The 18,779-nt window shown below is 33.8% G+C and overlaps 1 long non-coding RNA gene across 1 annotated transcript; it reads right to left on the bottom strand.

Moving 5' to 3' along the window:
* Positions 1-1,649: 1,649 nt before the first annotated feature.
* Positions 1,650-18,383, bottom strand: LOC120349941. The gene is made up of 3 exons (XR_005570532.1): positions 18,241-18,383; positions 5,480-5,558; positions 1,650-1,791 (listed from the first exon to the last, which is right to left on the bottom strand). It is a non-coding gene; the product is annotated as an uncharacterized LOC120349941 (long non-coding RNA).
* Between the last annotated feature and the right edge of the window lie 396 nt (positions 18,384-18,779).

The raw sequence follows: 18,779 nt of genomic DNA, 5'->3' as shown, positions 1-18,779 counted from the left end.
TTGAAAAAATTCGAGTACAACGGTTGTTGTAAGCTAAATAAATATCTATTGCTGATCTTACTGCATTGTCTTGTAGATACGTGGGGAAAACTTCTGATACTCTGTCATCACTCGTCACCAGTTTTAATATTGATTAGGATTGATAAGCGTTGAATTCAGCTTCATTTGGACCTGAATGTTATTCTCTCCCAGGTCTTTGTACATATGTCGAAGTGATTGTAAACAGTTGAGAAAGTTTCTGTGTTGATTTTCTTGTCAAAAACGTCGACTGAGACACCCACACCCCCGGTCGTAGCAGGCGATATGAAACCGTGCACATTGTTCGATGATATTCACGGTTTCCAGATCACACAACTGCTGCTGGATAATGTCTTTCCGTATACTTCTGAGTCTATCCCAGCAGAAATTATACCAATCACTCACATTAACACCGGTTTCTTCTATCAGCGGGATGATTTGTTGATGAGGTAGGCCATGGTCATGCTGAGCACCGGCTCGGGACGGAGTTCATGCGGCAGCGGTTTTTCCGGTCTGCTGAGCTCCTCGAGTAAACTTTGACGGCCAACGCCGGATCCATCATATGGGTTTGAGGGTCGCATTCGTACTGGGAAACGAGGCGTCGGTACTGTCTCATGATTCGCTCGCTCCTTTCAGGACACATGTCGGGACAAGTTCAACTATACGCTGCCAGTGTGACTTGCCCCCTGTGACTTCCTAATAACTGATCTCTCTCATTCAACAAGTCGAGCTTTTCCTTCAAGTCAAGCTCCGTTTCATGACTATCTGTTGCTTCTTTTGATTCATCGTTTCCTGAAGCCTCTCAGATGATCAGTTAGATTTTTCTGAAACGGAATGAACATGTTTGTCGTGTTCTCATCGTTCTCTCATCAGACGAAGCATTCAGGTTCTTCACTCGTCCGCCGGCCCCGTACTTCTTTTCGGAGATGTCAACTCTTTCGACTTGGCCAGCAATCTAGCTCTCAATCTAGCTCTCAAACTCTTCTCCCTACTTTTTTGCTTTCTCGGCACTACTTGCATCTTTTCTCAAATTCCTCTCCTTACTAGCTTCAGGAGGACTCCGATACAGAGGCGAGTCTTCCCCTTTTTTTTACGATCTTCTCCACAGGTTTTGGTAGTTCACTCAGGCCGAACGAGTCACCCTCTTCAACATCTTCGTCCCACGACACACCCTCCTTATCTGAATAGATTGATGGACTTTGGAAAGCACGTGGATCAAGTCTGGTTGGGTTGTCGTCAGGATAGAGAATATCAAACATTTTACCCTTCAAAATACCACCGTTTCTTTTCGCATCGCTGGCTGCTGTTCAGTAACAAAATGAACAGTACATTGCCCTCTTGGGGATTGAGGATGACTTTTTTCACCTCTCCAAACTGCGAGAAATGGGTTTTCAGTAGTTTCCAGTTGAGTAAAGATGGAGGCAACTTGGGCATGAATAATTGTGTGTTTTTGTTTGCTTCTTTGGGAGATCTTGCCTTGTCGGAGATACACTAGATTCACCCATGTTTTCCATCTCATCGCGGTAGAGTATGTCGAAAGTCCTGCCTTTCCAGACGCCACCGCGTCTCTTGGCAGCGCTGGCGTCTTCCTCAGACTCGAACTGAATGGTGCAGGTGGCCTGCTGCGGGTGAGGATGACATTGGCCACCTCGCCGAACTGCGAGAAGTGACTCTTGATAAGCTGCCAGTTGACAAGCGCAGGCGGCAGGTGTGGAATGAACAGCAGCTGAGAACCACCTCCTTCATCCATACTCCGCAACGCAACGCACTGCACTGCACAGAACAAACAAGCTGTGTTTTCATCACTAGTAGCGTACAATGTCAATTGCCAAACAATAACACTAAACAAATTGCTTTCACCATTGGGATTCTCTCTCGATAGTAAGTTGTCATGGCGGCGCACTTCAAACAGCTCTGTATCAGGTTTGGTTGGTTTTTTCTATCGAGGAAACTAGTGGCGTATTTACTTGACTTTTGTAGGCTAGGCTTTACTTCGCATCATTTCAACAGTTTTGTAGGCTAGGCTTTACTTTGCATTATTTCAACAGTTTTGTAGGCTAGGCTTTACTTCGCATTATTTCAAAGCCACTACGATAAAAGTCGGTGATGACGTGCTGTCAGTGAGAATAGGGTGTTGCTCGACTAAGCACACTGTTTTATCAATAGTTGTGTACACTATACTTTGCGCAAAAATGTACAAAGCAGCAGTACAAACTTCTGAAAAACAATACAGTAGAATCTAAAGTCCCTATAATAACTGCTAAAATAATACACTAAAACCCATCGGCTGCAACATACAATTTCAGACTAGAATATTAATAAAGATATTCTCAGAAACGCATTTAATTATAATTAGATCATGCATATTTGTTTATTTTTATCATTATTTTCATTCTGTGATTATTCATTTATATTTATATAATTTACTCAGTTATCTTTAAATACCGTATTATGAGTTATGATTGAAATTTATGAAAAGTGCAAAACCTTTCTATACTAAAATCTATTGGTTTCAGTGACAATCCATTGGACTTTTTCATGATATTACACCACAGTATTAATGTGCTCAATGTCAGGTTGTAATTTTTATTCATGCACTCAATCGTAATTGGACCAGAAAAATTGTTTTTGGAATTCAATTCTATTTTCATGAATATTGTATTACAGATTAGTAGGTAATCTGTGCTCCGCAAGGGTCTAATTAAATACTTGACATAATAAAATTTAGAAGAATAGAAAATAGGCCTATAACCATACTCGGTAAATCAAGAATCTATATGCAGATTTTAAAGTTAAGTAGTTCAGTAGTTCAGACGTGATGATGCATCATTCGTGAATTTCCTATCCCGTACATGTACAAGCCAATTCTTTCCTTTATAGAATATATATTATGAAGATTAATTTATATTAAGATTATAATACATGAATAACTGCCACCTTCACAACTACTCAGAAAGATGATATTTGTACAATATTCAGATTATTCTTTATTTGATGCACATTATATAATTTGTTAGTGGGGTTGTCTCAATAGTATAACATCATGAATAAAGTCGGAGCCTTTCCTTACAAAAGAATAATTATTATAATAGCTGCTTATCGAGTTTATACTAATACAGTGAAATTTATTAAAAATAATAACATCAAAAAACGTACTTGTTTACACTCGAGATAATTTAGTAAAATCATTGTTATTATGAAATAGTTCATAAAATCTAACTCACATTCAACAAGTTATAGGCTAACTAAACTGTATGACACATCAAGAGTGCGCAGTAGCAGTCTACCAAAGCAGTCGGGGCAGCATCAATTCTATCCCATAAGATCAATGTAGAAACAGTTAAATCATGCATTATTTTGGAACAAATCAAGTCTACAGTCGGAACTTCTTGGAAAAAATAAATTACATAAAGTATTTAATCTATAAGGGCAATTGCATTCGCGAATTCTAAATATTCTTTCCAAAATATTATTAATGTTCAAACTTGAAGTGGAATTTTCTTTCATAATTTGAATGGTATAGACAAGTTGAAATCTCCATATTTGAAAAATAGCTTGCATGAAAGTAGAATATTTTTCAGTATTATGATTTCTTTAATATTCTCTGCTTGGATGTCTCATAAGATAAATGTAAAATTTTGAAACATATAGCGCCCTGAATTATGGACGCATGTTTCATGTGTCATTGGAAAGATAATTTAATTCTTCAGAGCAATTGCTTTACTTCTACTTTTTTAATTTTGAAAATAATACAATAATTGAAGTAAAGCAATTGCTTTGTAAAATTAAATTTTCTTTCCAATGACACATGAAATAAAATTAAATTTTCTTTCCAATGACACATATCCAAGCAGAAAAGATTAAAGAAATCATAACACTAGAAATATTCTACTTTCATGCAAGCTATTTATCAAATATGGAGATTTCAACTTGTCTATACTGTTCAAATTATGAAAAAAATTCCACTTTAGCCCACAGACATGAAAATAAAGTTCCGAATAAATTCAATTTATGATGTTGAACAGCCAAGCCAGAATTCAAATAGTTGGCACAGTATACAAGAGTCAACTCACCTTGCTTTATAGATATGTACAGAGCTGGTGAGAGTTATGGAAACTGCTAAATATTTCTGTTAAAAGGATAATTTCACAGTGGACTTGATGATTAGGGATCCTATTCGATGTGAGAATATGTTACTGTGTAGTGTTTTTGTTAGTGATTTTTCAGTGAGCTTCAATCTAAAGGCATTGACTATAATAAGGGAAAAGGGTGATGACGGGCAAGTAAAGTATGTGCTTCTCAAAATAGCTCCAAACCAAACGTAACAATAAAAACAAAATTTAAAACCGATAAATTTGGAAGAGGTCCTTATTCACAGTGCATCTGATGACATCACATTACAGGTTTTTGTTAAGTCTCTAATAATCTATACTGTATACAATAATTGGAAACTTTGAATGGATGTTCAAAAACTCTGAATGATTATATTTTGCAATAGTAAATTACTTGAGGAAATTATAGTTGTGGAATATTTTAATATCACATAAGGAATAAATAGTTCAGAATTTTTTAGATTTTAAAATTCTCCTAGGCAATGTTCACATAAACCAGTATCAGAGCTCTGCTATCTACCTTGGGTCTGCTTAGTTCTGTTACTGTATAGAGTAATACGCCATTTATACACACACTATATGGATGATGCATAACAGTTTAAAAATAGCTATTCATTTATTAAGAGCGTTAAACGCGACTTTATTGCTTGAGAAAAACGGTATCTAGCGACATGTAGTGGAGCGCGATTAGTTTGCGAAAGCAATAAAGAAGTTTCACGCTCGAATTGCATACAAAATGTTTTCTACAACCACAGTATAAGACTACAAAACAATAAATACAATACCGTAATACATAATGATCTATATACTGTATATAAAAATGAATGTCTGTTTGTATGTTTGTTTGTTTGTTCCCTATAGACTCAAAAACTACTTGACAGAACGGCATGAAACTTTGGGAATATATTGTGTGAATATTGGGGATGGTTTCTGACCAGAAATTTTAATAGGGGGGGGGGTAATAATAATTATTTATTAATCCATTTTACAGACTATGTTTTCGGGCGAGCGACTACCGAAGAACGGAAAGATGATCATGATTCAAGAAAATCAAACCAAAATAGCACCCACACCTTAAACTTGAAGTGTTGTGTAACAAAATCACACCTCTCTCAATTCTGTGACTTCAATAAATATTTATCTGCTTTCAAATTTGTAAAGTCCTTTTATAATCACCCTGTATATTGCTATATATACAGGGAATAAGCTGTCAACTCACTAAATCCATGAATTAATCCAAGACTTCACTTTATAAGCGATCATCATGATGTGATAGGTCTGATTGAAGAGGTTCATTATAGTGAAATAATAAAATAATTGATTAAAATAAATTGAATAAAGTTATTTACCTTTCAAAAAGAACAAGATATTGTCATTGGCAGATAGGACTTCAGGTTTCAAATTATTTTGACGATTCCACTAACATCCCTGTAAAGGAAAAAAATCAAGTGATTTCTAATATCCAAGCTTACCAATGAAAAAAAACAAAGAAACAAATTATATGAAACTTACTGAAAATTTCCTCCAACCAAATCCTTGGAATTAGATTTGACTCATGATCTTTTTAGAGCAGATTACAATGTAATAATAAAATCTTACAAAAATATTACAGAAAAGTGTAAATGAGAGTTAGCTGCTTACTTCCTGAAATATTAACTGTTCACTTGGGAATTAAAAACTAGTAACAATAACTATGTTATTACTTAAGGAGATATACAGTTGTCCCACGAATGGTATAACAGCCGAAGACCAAAGATTATACATAAAATCTGCCAGAGGAAAGAATGTCCACTAAAATTGTCTTAGTCCAGTAAATTTTTCGAATTAATTGAAATTTTGTAATCAGTTCATTATAATTATAATAATTAAAGTTTATCTAATACCGTGTTATAATGTAAACATTACAGCATCGCAATCAATCCCATATAGCAGGGGTATTTTCGAATAAGTTTTCGAAACAAAACTATAATGTGAACAGTATGCAACGACTTTAACATAACATGGTTTTCTATGCTGGTGGTCGCTAACATTAAAACACGGTTTCTGATTGCTCAATTGCAGGAATAAATCCAATGCTTCAGTCATCCTCTGTGGTGACTTCAATGTAAACATATTGTCTCAATCTAGTCATACTGTGATATTGAATAATTTATTACATAGCTTTAATCTTAATTTGAGTCAATGAAGTAACTAGAGCCTGCCTATGTTGGACATGAATTAGGTTCATGCATAGATAATGTGGCTTCATCTATTCATAGAGATAGAATTATTTCTGTAAAAGTTGAACCGATGGTAGTATCGGACCATTTTGCCATCATTTTTCATGCTATGTTGGATCTGAATTCTGAAGTAGCTTATGATACTAATTAAAAGTTTCAGAGTTTTAGGAAAATTATAGGGCCATTGACTTATTCAAATGTTCCTTTGTTCGAATCGCTGATTAGTATGATTAATTGATCGACTATTCTATTGATTCATTGAAGGATAAATTTATGTTTTTCAATAGAACATTTTTTTTAACTGCTGTTGAGCTTTGTTTTCTAGTTAGGAATGTCATGTGCAAGAAAAAAGTTGTTCCTACGAGTAAATGGTAGAATTATGATATTAAAAAATTATTAAAGGATGACTGTTTGCTTATGTATGAGTTATTCAGACAATCAGGTTTGGTTTATTACAAGGATAAGTATAATTTATTGAGAAACATATTCAAAAAAACTGTGAAGGAAGCCAAATTCAATAATTGTAATCGTGTGCTGACATCTGAAAAAAAAACCAAAGAATTGTGGCCTATTGTGAAAAAGAATCTGAACAAGAACGATGTAAAAGACAGTAATCAAAATGATTGCCTGACAGTAGGTGGTTTTAATGATTTCTTTATAGAAAGTGTTGGTAATATTGTCCAAAGAGTACCTACTTCTGTAAATGATATTTCTTATTATCTTGACATTCACAAACAAGATAATCTGTTTTAAATTCTTTCTATTTTTCATGTAATAGTGTTGAGCAGGTGTATAATGCTATAATATTATCTCTCTGCTCAGTAATAGTGCTTGTCTTGATGTTTACTATTTAAATTCACGTTTTATGAAATTGGCTGCACCATTTGTATGTGAAGTGTTGTGTTACCTTTTTAATATTTGTATTAAGGATGGTGAATTTCCTAAATGTCTGAAATTAATTAAAGTTGTTCCTTTGTTGAAAAAGGTTCATCTCTGGATTACAACAATTATATGCCTGTTTCCATTATTCCTATAATTTCAAAGATATTTGAGATGGTACTCTATAAGCAAATTATAAGCTATTTTGAAAGTAATTCACTGTTTACAAATAGCCAATTTGGAAATAGATCTAAATGAGGTACCCATGGTGCTATATCAGAATTCATGAAAAACTGTATTAACTGGCTGGATAGTAAAAACAAAGTTTTAAGTAGTTTTTATGACATGTCAAAGGCTTTTGACACCATATCTCATGAGATTCTGGTGAAAAAACTCCAGTTTTATTATGTTTCTATTAAGCTTATGATTTCCTATTTAAGTGATCGATTTCAGAGTTCTTTTATAAGGGTTCTCTTTCTCATTCTTGAAGGTTCAGACAGGTGTAGGTGTACCCCAGGGTTCCACACTTAGACCTATACTCTTCATTATTTATACTAATGACTTGCCAGCTGCTACAAGTAATAAAGATATATTAAAGCTTTTATGTTGGCTGATGATCTGGTATTCCAGATTAAGTGTGAAAAGTTTTTTACCAATTTGAATGAATGGGGCAGATTAATGCGACTATTGAGGACTGGACAGCTGCTAACTTTCTATGTCTCAATAAAGATAAGACCTAGTTGTTAGATTTTGACATTGGTTGAAAGACAGATATTAGTTATGTCAAATTTCTCGGCATCACATTGCAGAGTAATGTGGAATGGGAGAATCATATTGTTTTATTGGGTAAGAAAATATCTAGAGATATTTTTATGGTATGTATATTAAGAAAAATTGTTAGCATTGATGTGTTGGTAGCTGTATATCATGCTAACATTCAGTCACACCTGTTGTATGGTATTTTGGCATTGGGGAAAGATTTTCTCTATACCAATATGAAGAAAATTTTTGTTGTACAAAAAAGGGTCATAAGGATCATTTGTGAGGTAGATAGTAGAGCACATTGTCGACCTCTGTTTGAAAAACTAAATATGATGACTGTTTATGCTTTGTATGTGTATGAATGTCTGATGTATACCAGAAAAAATCTATCCATCCTACCCATAAATAGTAATATTCACAATCATTTTACAAGATAAGCAGAAGCACTTAGATTATCACAGTGCAATTACCATTTAACTTTAAAAAGTTTTGATGAATTTGGAAAGAGGTTGTTTAATAGACTGCCTGCTCATATTAAAGAATGTGATAGTAGTTTTAAGGTTTGTATTAAAAAGATTCTAATTGACTGCTGTCCATATGGTTATGAGGATTTGTGGTGATGTCTTTGTATTTTTTCAACTGTGATATACCTGCTTTAAAAATGTTTCTTATGTTATATAGAATTTGCTGATCTTTGTCTTACTTTTTGTATATATTACGATGTGACTATGATGACTATAAACGTTTATTGTTATATTTTAAAATTTTTTATTGAATTGTTGACTATGTCTTGCATTTTTGTTGAAGTGTTCTGACAATACATGAATCTTGATGCTGGCAGCCGGGTGCAGTTTGTCAAGTTTTCACAAAGTTAAGTATTTATTTTAACAAGATTTCAATTGGTCAAGTTTTCAGTACGTCAAGTTAACAGTATTTCAAGTTTTCAATTTGTCAAGTTCTTCATGTTTTCAGTTCATCAAGTTACCAGTTTATCAAGTTTTCAGTACGGCGTGTTTTCAGTTTGTCTTTTTTTCAGCATTTCAAGTTTACTGTTCACTCTCTCTGAGTAGCTTTCCACCTATTGTTAAATCAACCTTTTTACCATGTAGCTAGTTGGTTGATTTTTAACTTTACAACAAGAAAACAAGTACCTAGATACTTGCTTGAGTGGTCGTAGATAAAATAGTGTATACAACAGTTTTATAAGGTCTTTAAAGCACTCGTGAGGTGTTTAAGACAAGCGTCCGCTCGCTACGCTCGCTCACTTGTGTGTCTTAACTCTACATCTAACTCGTGCTTTAAACCCTTTCGGTCACGCTTTTTTATCTGACATCAAAAAAAATTGTTAAATGCACATTCCAATGGAACATATTTTTGACATAATTTACAAGTTGATAGCATTCCTGGTTCCCGAAATAGGGATCGTCCAATATATTGGACACCATGACTCAAGGGTAATACAATAAAATCCATATTTTTAAGATAGTGATTTTGTTATTCCCTTAATATGCTCACACAACTATGAAAATCATTCTAATTACTAAAGAATAGAAATTCAGTGCAATGTTTAAAGGATTTCAAATGATTTTGATGTTTTATCCTATCTATGACAGGTATATTTTTTCCCAGAGCCAACAAAATTAGACCCGATAGTGACAGTGTTATTGACAAGCCATTTACAGTGATAACAGCTTATAGTGACTCATCCCTACTAATAGTATATTATTTATTTTTAATATATATATATATATATTATATATATATATATATATTATAATATCTTTCTTTGTTTGGACATGATATTAATATATCATGATATTGTAGTTCTTTTAGAATAGTATCTTTCCAATTATTGTATTGTATGTGTGACATTTGCTGTACATTGTGACGGAGGTAATGCTTCTGAAGACCTCAGAAGCGGTTACATTAAAACTTATTCTATTCTATTCTTATTTTATTCTAGTATCTCCGCTGTATCCCCTATTATAATGTTTTATAAAGATTGTCTGGGGTGAGGGGAGCTTTGCAGAAACGATGTGCCCAGTACTCAATATCTGAGTTGTACCCAGTACATGTAAAGTACTCCATTCTCCAAAAGCAGTAATAAACTATCAATTCCATCATTATCCATTATCAATATTTATCTGATATTAAACATCCATTCATGCATCAGGAGAAACAAAACATTTCTTATATTGTCTACACAAAGTGTCTATAGGTTAGTTGGTGTTGCAAGCTCCACCTCTTACCATTCAGTCATAAACTTCCTGAGTAACTTACTGAGTCATAAACTTATGAGATTCTTTACAGCTGTACCCAAAATATATTTGAATGAAAATTAATGCAGCGTGTTTGAAAAACAGTTTATACATATTTTATACTAGTAGTTTTCTGAACAGTAGACCTCGCGCAGTTATAAACCGCAGCCTCCTCTTATATACTGTTCATAAGAGTAAATCCTGTCGTCTGTATGTCGTGTCGGCTAGATATCGGTGTGAAAACGGCTAATGACTGTTGGGGTTGGTGTATCAAAAATGCTAACATCAAGAGCTAATCTACTTCAAGACATACTGGCAACAGAACAGCCCAAGTTCAAAGCAGAGAAAGTTCGAGAGACAATACTATGTTATTTTAGTTATTAATTGCATGCGTTATTGCACGCATCCAGATTCTCCTGCTGCATTGCGCCTGAAATTCAGAAAGCCAATCTGGCTTTACCCCTATGAAGCAGGATTCGCAAACTCCACAGCACAGAAGTGGTCTGGTATGTGGGAATCTCAGGAGGTGAAAAATAAAGAGCTTGTGTCTGATCCAGGCAGCAGAGTTCCTGGATTTGAGTTGCCCCGACAGCAGTGGGTTCACCTAAAGAGGTTCAGAACTGGCCAGGGAAGATGCTATAAGAGCATGCATATTTGGGGATTTGCAGAGTCCCCAAATTGCGAGTGTGGAGATACTCAAACCATGGACCACATTGTCTCGTCATGTACATTGTATCATTTTCCTGAAGGGTTGCCTAGATTGCACCTGGCGGATGAGGAGGCCAGCAGGCCTCTGGCTGAGGGAGTTGAACGGCATTTAATCTTAATCTGAGAAAAACTGATTGTTAGTTTCATGTTTATTAATTAATATTTCATGTTATGACAAATCCAAATTGGTAGGCTCTATTTTTTTTACTCTTGACTTTTGTTGCCCCAACCACTGCGACACCATACGCTTATATATATATACATATAGAGCACATAACAGAAGACACTTTAAAGTTTGTAATAAAAATTAAAACAGGAGGCACGATATAAATAGATTGAAAACACTTAAAAACTTACATTAGAAATTTTCTGAGACTGTCTTCTTTCTCAACCGAGAAGACTGCAGTTTTGAATCCAAAACGGTGGTCACACAACCGTTGGATTCAAAAAACTGCAGTCTTCTCGGTTGAGAAAGGAGACACAGTCTCCGAAAATTTCCCCCATTTCTAATGTAAGTTTTTAAGTGTTTTCAATCTATTTATATCGTGTCTCCTGTTTTAATTTATATATATATATAATATATATATATATATATATTATAATATATATATATATATATATGAGTGAATCGGGTTATATATATATAATAGTTAATTTATTTATTTATTCACAATGGAGACAACGGGTTTCCCCAAATATGTCTCCTTAACAATAAAAATTGTACACACAAATGAAAATAATGATCAAAATAATACAAACTTATGCAATGATAAAATAATAATACAAACAACAAAAATACCACCTAATTCAAAAATGAAAATACAAAGATTTCAAAAACTTATGAAAAAAGTAAAAAATAGAACAAATTGAGAATTAAAAATTCCAAAACTTATAAAAAATTAAAGAATATAATAGCAAATAATAAACAAAAATTGTATCAATAGAATAAATAACATAACTGATCGACGTTCCAAACCATATGCACATCCACACTCATACACCAACTATTTATTAGATCAGATCATGCTTACACAAGATTCAATACCTAGTATGGTAGTATCATATGACGCTTTCAAAGTTTGATTTTATATTCCCAATTATCAGGCTTCAGATACAATTTAACCCTAAAGAGACACATGAAGAGACGTGAGTTTTTGATGAAGTTATCATTGGCAATGATCAAGCCATTCGTTCAAACCGGATTAGGAGCTCCAACACTTAGGCGGAGCATACGTACTTCTAAAATTAGTATAAATATTGATAAGCAGTGCTTTACTTTTGATTTCTGTATGCACTTGGAACAAAAATGATTAATAAATGATGAAGTATGGTCCAAGTACTTGTTTTTTTTCATATTTTTTCAAAGAAAAATGCAAAATTAAATTGGGGTGTTCAACACCCCAGTGTGTCTACTGTGTTAGCATAAAGTAAGTGTGTCTCTGTAGGGTTAAACAAACAAAAAAAAATAAGTGGAAAAGATTGAGCATGAAAATCTCTACAATCAATGTTCAGTAACATTTTCACCTAAAATTGAAAATAAGCTCGAAATTCGAGAAAATGTGATTATTTCAATTGCAAACTGTTTACAACTGTTGATTCTATTAAATCATTCACTATGAAGAGATAGCAGACCTCGTGTGTTTCCAGCGTTATTGTCCTGTCAACAGCTGGCTCAGATCTTTGAATAGTAGTAGACTTGAGATGCGCGGGAACACTAGCGTCAGGTGATCAATTTTCATAACGGCAAGGAAAGTTGTGTGAGTGCGCCACACCAGATTTTTTCCTTTTATTGACCGAGCGAAGTGAAGTCTAAGGTTAAAGACAGTATATACGTCGACGCGCAATTAAAAGGAAATATGAAATTTGACAGGTATGTTCCTTTTTTAATTGCGCGTCGACGTATATACAAGGTTTTGGAAATTTTACATTTCAAGGATAATACTAGTAGTTCTGTGAACAGTAGACCTCACGCAGTATTCAAATCCACAAGTACCTGATTGAAACTACAGACCTTATGGAAATACAGCAATAGACTGGCTTCTCCACACATCTGTGTAATCACTTGTCAGCTGATTTATGATGAATAATTATTCTATAGTCTGATTTTTACTCTAATATTTGCGTATGAAGGAGGCTCCTTTCTCCTTTTATATTATCCTTGAAATGCAAAATTTCCAAAAACCTTGTATATACGTCGACGCGCAATTAAAAAAGGAACATACCTGTCAAATTTCATGAAAATCTATTACCGCGTTTCGCCGTAAATGCGCAACATATACACATTTAAACATTAGAAATGCCAAACCGTCGACTTGAATCTTAGACCTCACTTCGCTCGGTCAATTAGCCATGTGAGTTTTATTATTCAAAAAAAGTTGTAAGTCGGAGAGGTTGGCACCATACATGGATAGTAATTTTGATTCTGGCAAAACTGATCATCAGTTCCACCTACTGATGCCAGCACTAATCAGAGCATGTGAAAAAATCGTATCCTATTGTACAATATGCCTGGATAGTATAGTTATATCCATTCCCTTTTAATCTCTCTTCAAAGTATCGTCCAATACTCCATGTACAATACTCCAATACATAATCCACCGAAAGGGCCATGACCCTTATTATAAAATTGTTGCATAAACTACTATTATTCAATATGTGAAACTAAGTTCAAGTGAGATAAAAGCCCAATAAAATAGTTTTTTTTAACTAGCAGGTACCCGTGCTCCACAAGTGCCTTATTAAATAAATTTTATGGAAATCTATTACCGCGTTTCGCCGTAAATGCGCAACATATAAACATTTAAACATTGAGAAAAATGCCAAACCGTCGACTTGAATCTAAGATCTCACTTCGCTCGGTCAATAAAAAAGGAAAGAACTGACTTATACACATGCGGAATAGAAAATTTGCGAACGACGCATCATCATGTCTGAACTACTGGACTGATTAACTTGAAATTTGACATATAGATTCTCAATTCACCAAGGATGGTTATAGACCTATTTTAAATCATTCAAGATTTCAATAGGCCAAGTTTTCAGTTTGTCAAGTTTTTAATTAGGCCCTTGTGGAGCACGGGTACCTGCTAGTTTACAATAAGAAAACTATTTTATTGGGCTCTTATCTCACTTGAACTTAGTTTCACATATTGAATAATAGTAGTTTATGAAACAATTTTATAATAAGGGTCATGACCCTTTCGGTCATGGTGGCTCATATATTGGACGATACTTTGAAGAGAGATTAGAAGGCAATGTTGCGCATTTACGGCGGAACAGGGTAATAGATTTTCATGAAATTTGACAGGTATGTTCCTTTTTAAATTGCGCATCGACGTATATACAAGGTTTTTGGAAATTTTGCATTTCAACATTTCAAGGATAATATAGAAGGGAAAAGGAGCCTCCTTCATACGTCAATATTAGAGTAAAAATCTGACTATAGAATTATTCATCATAAATCAGCTGTCGAGTGGATTATAAATCGAATACCATGACGCATGCAATTCAATATCTCTATGTAACATGATAAAAAATCAGCAGTTGTGTAGACTATAAATTGCATGCTTCATTGAATGAAATTTTTATGCACTATTAAATAGGATGCAAAGAACTTTGCAGCTTTGATGCAAAGAACAGCTTCTCTGGGCGCCTATATATCTTCTGGGTTTCTCGCGCTAAATTCCGGAAAGCGTTATATGATAATTAAATCTTGTGTAACCATGATTTGATCAAATGAATAGTTGGTGTTTCAGTGTGGATGTGCATATGGTTTGGGACGTCGTTCAGTTATAAATGTTATTTATTCTATTGATAACATTTTGTTCATTATTTTTTATTATATTCTTTAGTTTTTATAAGTTTGCAATTTTGAATTCTCAATTTGTTTTGTTTTTACTTTTTTCATAAGTAGTATTTGAAATCTTTGTATTTTTCCTTTTTGAATTAGTTGGTACCTATTTTTGTTGTTTGTATTACTTATTTATTATTGCATAGGTTCGTATTATTTTTATCATTATTTTTCTTTTTCATTTCTATCTGTACAATTTTTATTTAAGGAGATATATTTGGGGGAACCCGTTGTCTCCATTGTGAATTAATAAATAAATGAACTATTGATTGCGTGCAATAACGCATGCAATTAATAACTAAAATAACATAGTATTGTCCCTCGAACATTCTCTGCTTTGAACTTGGGCTGTCCTGTGGCCAGTATGTCTTGAAGGAGATTAGCTTTTTATGTTAGCATTTTTGATACACCAACTCTAACAGCCATTAGCCGTTTTCACTCCGATATCTAGCCGACACCGACATACAGACAGGATTTACTCTGATGGACAGACAGTATAAGAGGAGGCTGCGGTTTATAACTGCGCGAGGTCTACTGTTCACAGAACTACTAGTTATAGATGATTTATTAATATATCTGGATGTGAATAACCTTTGAGCGGTTCGAGATATCGATGTGTGTTCTTCATCATTCATTTTCTCTTGAAGTTCTGTACCGAAATCATCTATCATAATTATGACCACCTTCCAATTTAAAAGAATGAAGTTCGTTTCAAAATGACGGTTCCAATTGGCGGTACCACCAAGATGGCGGACCAAAATTTTGATGGGACAAAAAAGTAGTTCTTTCTATTCAAATAGGATCCCCAACCAGACCTATCTTCAAATTTCCCTTTTAAATGAAATATTCAGCTGTTTCTATACTTTTCACCAACCCTATATAAATATAGTGTAGATATGGAAAAAGACTCGCTAAGTCTTAGTCTTGAACCCTCAACCTTTGACCGCGCGCGCTAAAAACTAAGGGAATGGAGTCACTTGGAGAATGCCCTGTTTGGTTGGGCTTTTATACTTATGAATCACAAATTGCATAGATTTGTTCCAATTACTAAATTAGAATTAATTGATTAATGGCAATTAAAATAAGCCAATGTCCATCCAGGGTAAATTCAGAATCTTTAAGCAAAATTTCAAGTTAAAGTTTTCAGTAGTTCAGGCGTGATGATGCGTCATTAGTGTATTTCCTATCCCGTTCATGCGTCGACTGTCTCTTTCCTTTATAATATTATAGATAAAGCGCGTATTGTCTGAGTAGAGGTCTTTACACTCTTAGCTACGCTACGCTGAAATTCGTCTTTGGAAGACGTAGCCGCCCATCTCCCAATGTTATATTCAGATAGATAGTTAAATAGCATCCACTACCTACCTAAACAGGGGATCTGGATCTTGTCAAATAATCTAAATGGTCAAACAAAATATGCAAACTTTGAATCCGTCTTAATCAATAATTTGTTGATAGTTATGCGAAAAATGATTAATTTTATAATTTGAAGAAAGGCTTGAGGTCCTTACTTAGCTCAGCTACGCTGAATGAAAGCTATCGTAGGGGTGGTTTAGGTTTGTGCATAAATGCTGTCTTCGACCACGACAAGGGGAGGATCTCAGATCGGCTGGATTCCAATTGATCTAAGTAGCCTAGAATGTTCTATTTTCAAATTAAAATTTATTTCACACTAATAAATACATATACAGAAACCAAATAGTCTAGCATGACAAATACAATAATGCAACTGTAATAATAGATTACAAGTGAAAAAACACTGGCATAAGATGACTCTTGTTCGCCAGTGGGGGTAGGAGATAAGATTATCATATTCTTAACTTGATTTAAATTGAGTTAGCACGGACGTAAATATATTAACAGAATAGAAAATACTAAAATGAAGAATTGAAAGAAAATTCACAACAAAAATAAAAAATTCTCTCGAGTAGGCTATCTTATACTTTAGCCTATTCAATTATGTTTCAAAGAGAGCGGTCAAGATTTACTTTTAAATTACAATAATAATGTTATTAAAGAAAATGTTTTGATAATTTTAGATAATAAAAACACTCAGAACATTTGAAATTTGGACAAAATTAATATCACGCAACAAATTGGCCTGGCGTCAAAGTCGGCAGTTTTCACACAAACGAAGACCTACCTTTACATTAGCATAGGCCTATTATTATTGCATTAGCTATTACGTTAGCTATCGGGTACGATAGCTTCCATTCAAATCAGCGTAGCTAGTTATTTTTTAATTTAAAGAAAAAAATCTCTAGGATAACCATCAATTAAAGACAGATTTGTAACTCGGATTCAACATTAGGAGATAGGACGGCTTCATCTTCCGAAGACGTGGGCTATTTCAGCATTTAGCTTTAGACTAACCTATACGGTACACGCATTATTTATAATATTATAAAAGAAAATATCGATGATTGAAAAATTATGTTCATTGATAAATTTATATTGCTTAACGCAGCATAGCAAATAAAATAAAATAAACTGTAAAAACAGTTTTGAGGTTAAGTTTCTGAATACAAACAAAAACAATTTTTCTCCCGAATTTTTAATATATTATCAGAGACCTATTCAAAAAAACAAAAAGAAAGGAAAAACGTTTCATTTAAACTTTGAACTACCAATTCCATATTAGGCCTAAGAACGAACCAAGGAGGATAAAGTATGTCTGGTTTGAACAGTGAACCTAACCTCCACTCATGAAAACCACAGACAAAATAAAATACTACTGGGCTGTTCTAGAATCATAGTTTTTCAACCTACCATAATAAATTAATTGAAAAATACTGTGTAAGTGTACGTCCAGTGCCAAAATACCTGTCATCAGATTTTGGTTGGGATCGATTTAGTATGTTATTTGAGCACAAAAATTAAACGGCGGTCACTATTGTTTATAAAATAACTAAGTTCAAAGTAGTACAATTTTACATGCATTTAACCTATAAGTAGCAGCCATTTTGATTATCGAAATCATCAAATTATGATATTCCTAATCTAAGTTTCTAACCTAAGTTACTTTTTCTAACCTAAAGCTTTTCCTAACCTTGGCTACTTATGGCTGCTACCTATAGGTTAATGCATGTGAAATTGTGCCTCTTTGAACTTAGTTTATTTTAAAAACAATAGTGACCGCCGTATAATTTTTATGATTTTGTGCTCAAAATAACATACTAAATCGATCCCAACCAAAAATTTGATGACAGGTATTTTGGCACTGAACGTACACTTGGCCAAAATACTTATAAATGTATTTGACTCATCATTTTTAGAAATATTATTTATGGAATTTGATGGAAATAAAAACCAATCTTGAATTTAGCCCAAAAGTTTGACGAACACGAGAATGGACTAACTTATCACGAAGTGATAAATTACCAAGCATATTTTCATATTGCAACCACAATACTGTGGCTGGTGAATATACGTACCGTATAATAGATTGGAATATTTAAAACTCTTAATTCACAAAAATTTCGTGAAATAAATGGTAGTTACTGCAATTTAATTACTAAAGCAGAACAACATTCTACTCAACCCTCCGTGTGTTCACATTCACCATCATACACCAACACTCGAGACACTGAACTCTATACTAACTGGAATGGACTAGCAACACAAAGAAAGTGAGGCAGCTGGTAGAGATAGGCAACCCGCATTGCTGTGGGATTCGTCATTTTGTAACACATTGGCTCTTATGGAAAAATGCATTGCATAGTTTCAATTTCTATTTTATTTCTATATTGTATGTTTTATTCCATGGAGCATTATTTTTCCTTTATGAGCAGTTCATTTTTAACTCTTTGAGAGCAAAAATAATGAAATAGGTTGAATATGAATAAGAAAAGATTTTTTTCATTTGTGACTGCAATAGTTTTAGTACGGTATTGTCAACTTTTCACAAGCAAGTGAATAACTTTGGGCCAGATTTCAGAGAAGCGTATCATTTATTAATTTTTATTTATTTAAC

Source organism: Nilaparvata lugens, chromosome 2 (genome assembly GCF_014356525.2).
Source record: "Nilaparvata lugens isolate BPH chromosome 2, ASM1435652v1, whole genome shotgun sequence".
Taxonomy (NCBI): Eukaryota; Metazoa; Arthropoda; class Insecta; order Hemiptera; family Delphacidae; genus Nilaparvata; species Nilaparvata lugens.
Note: the sequence above shows the minus strand (reverse complement) of the source record. Positions and strands in the feature narration are given on the sequence as shown.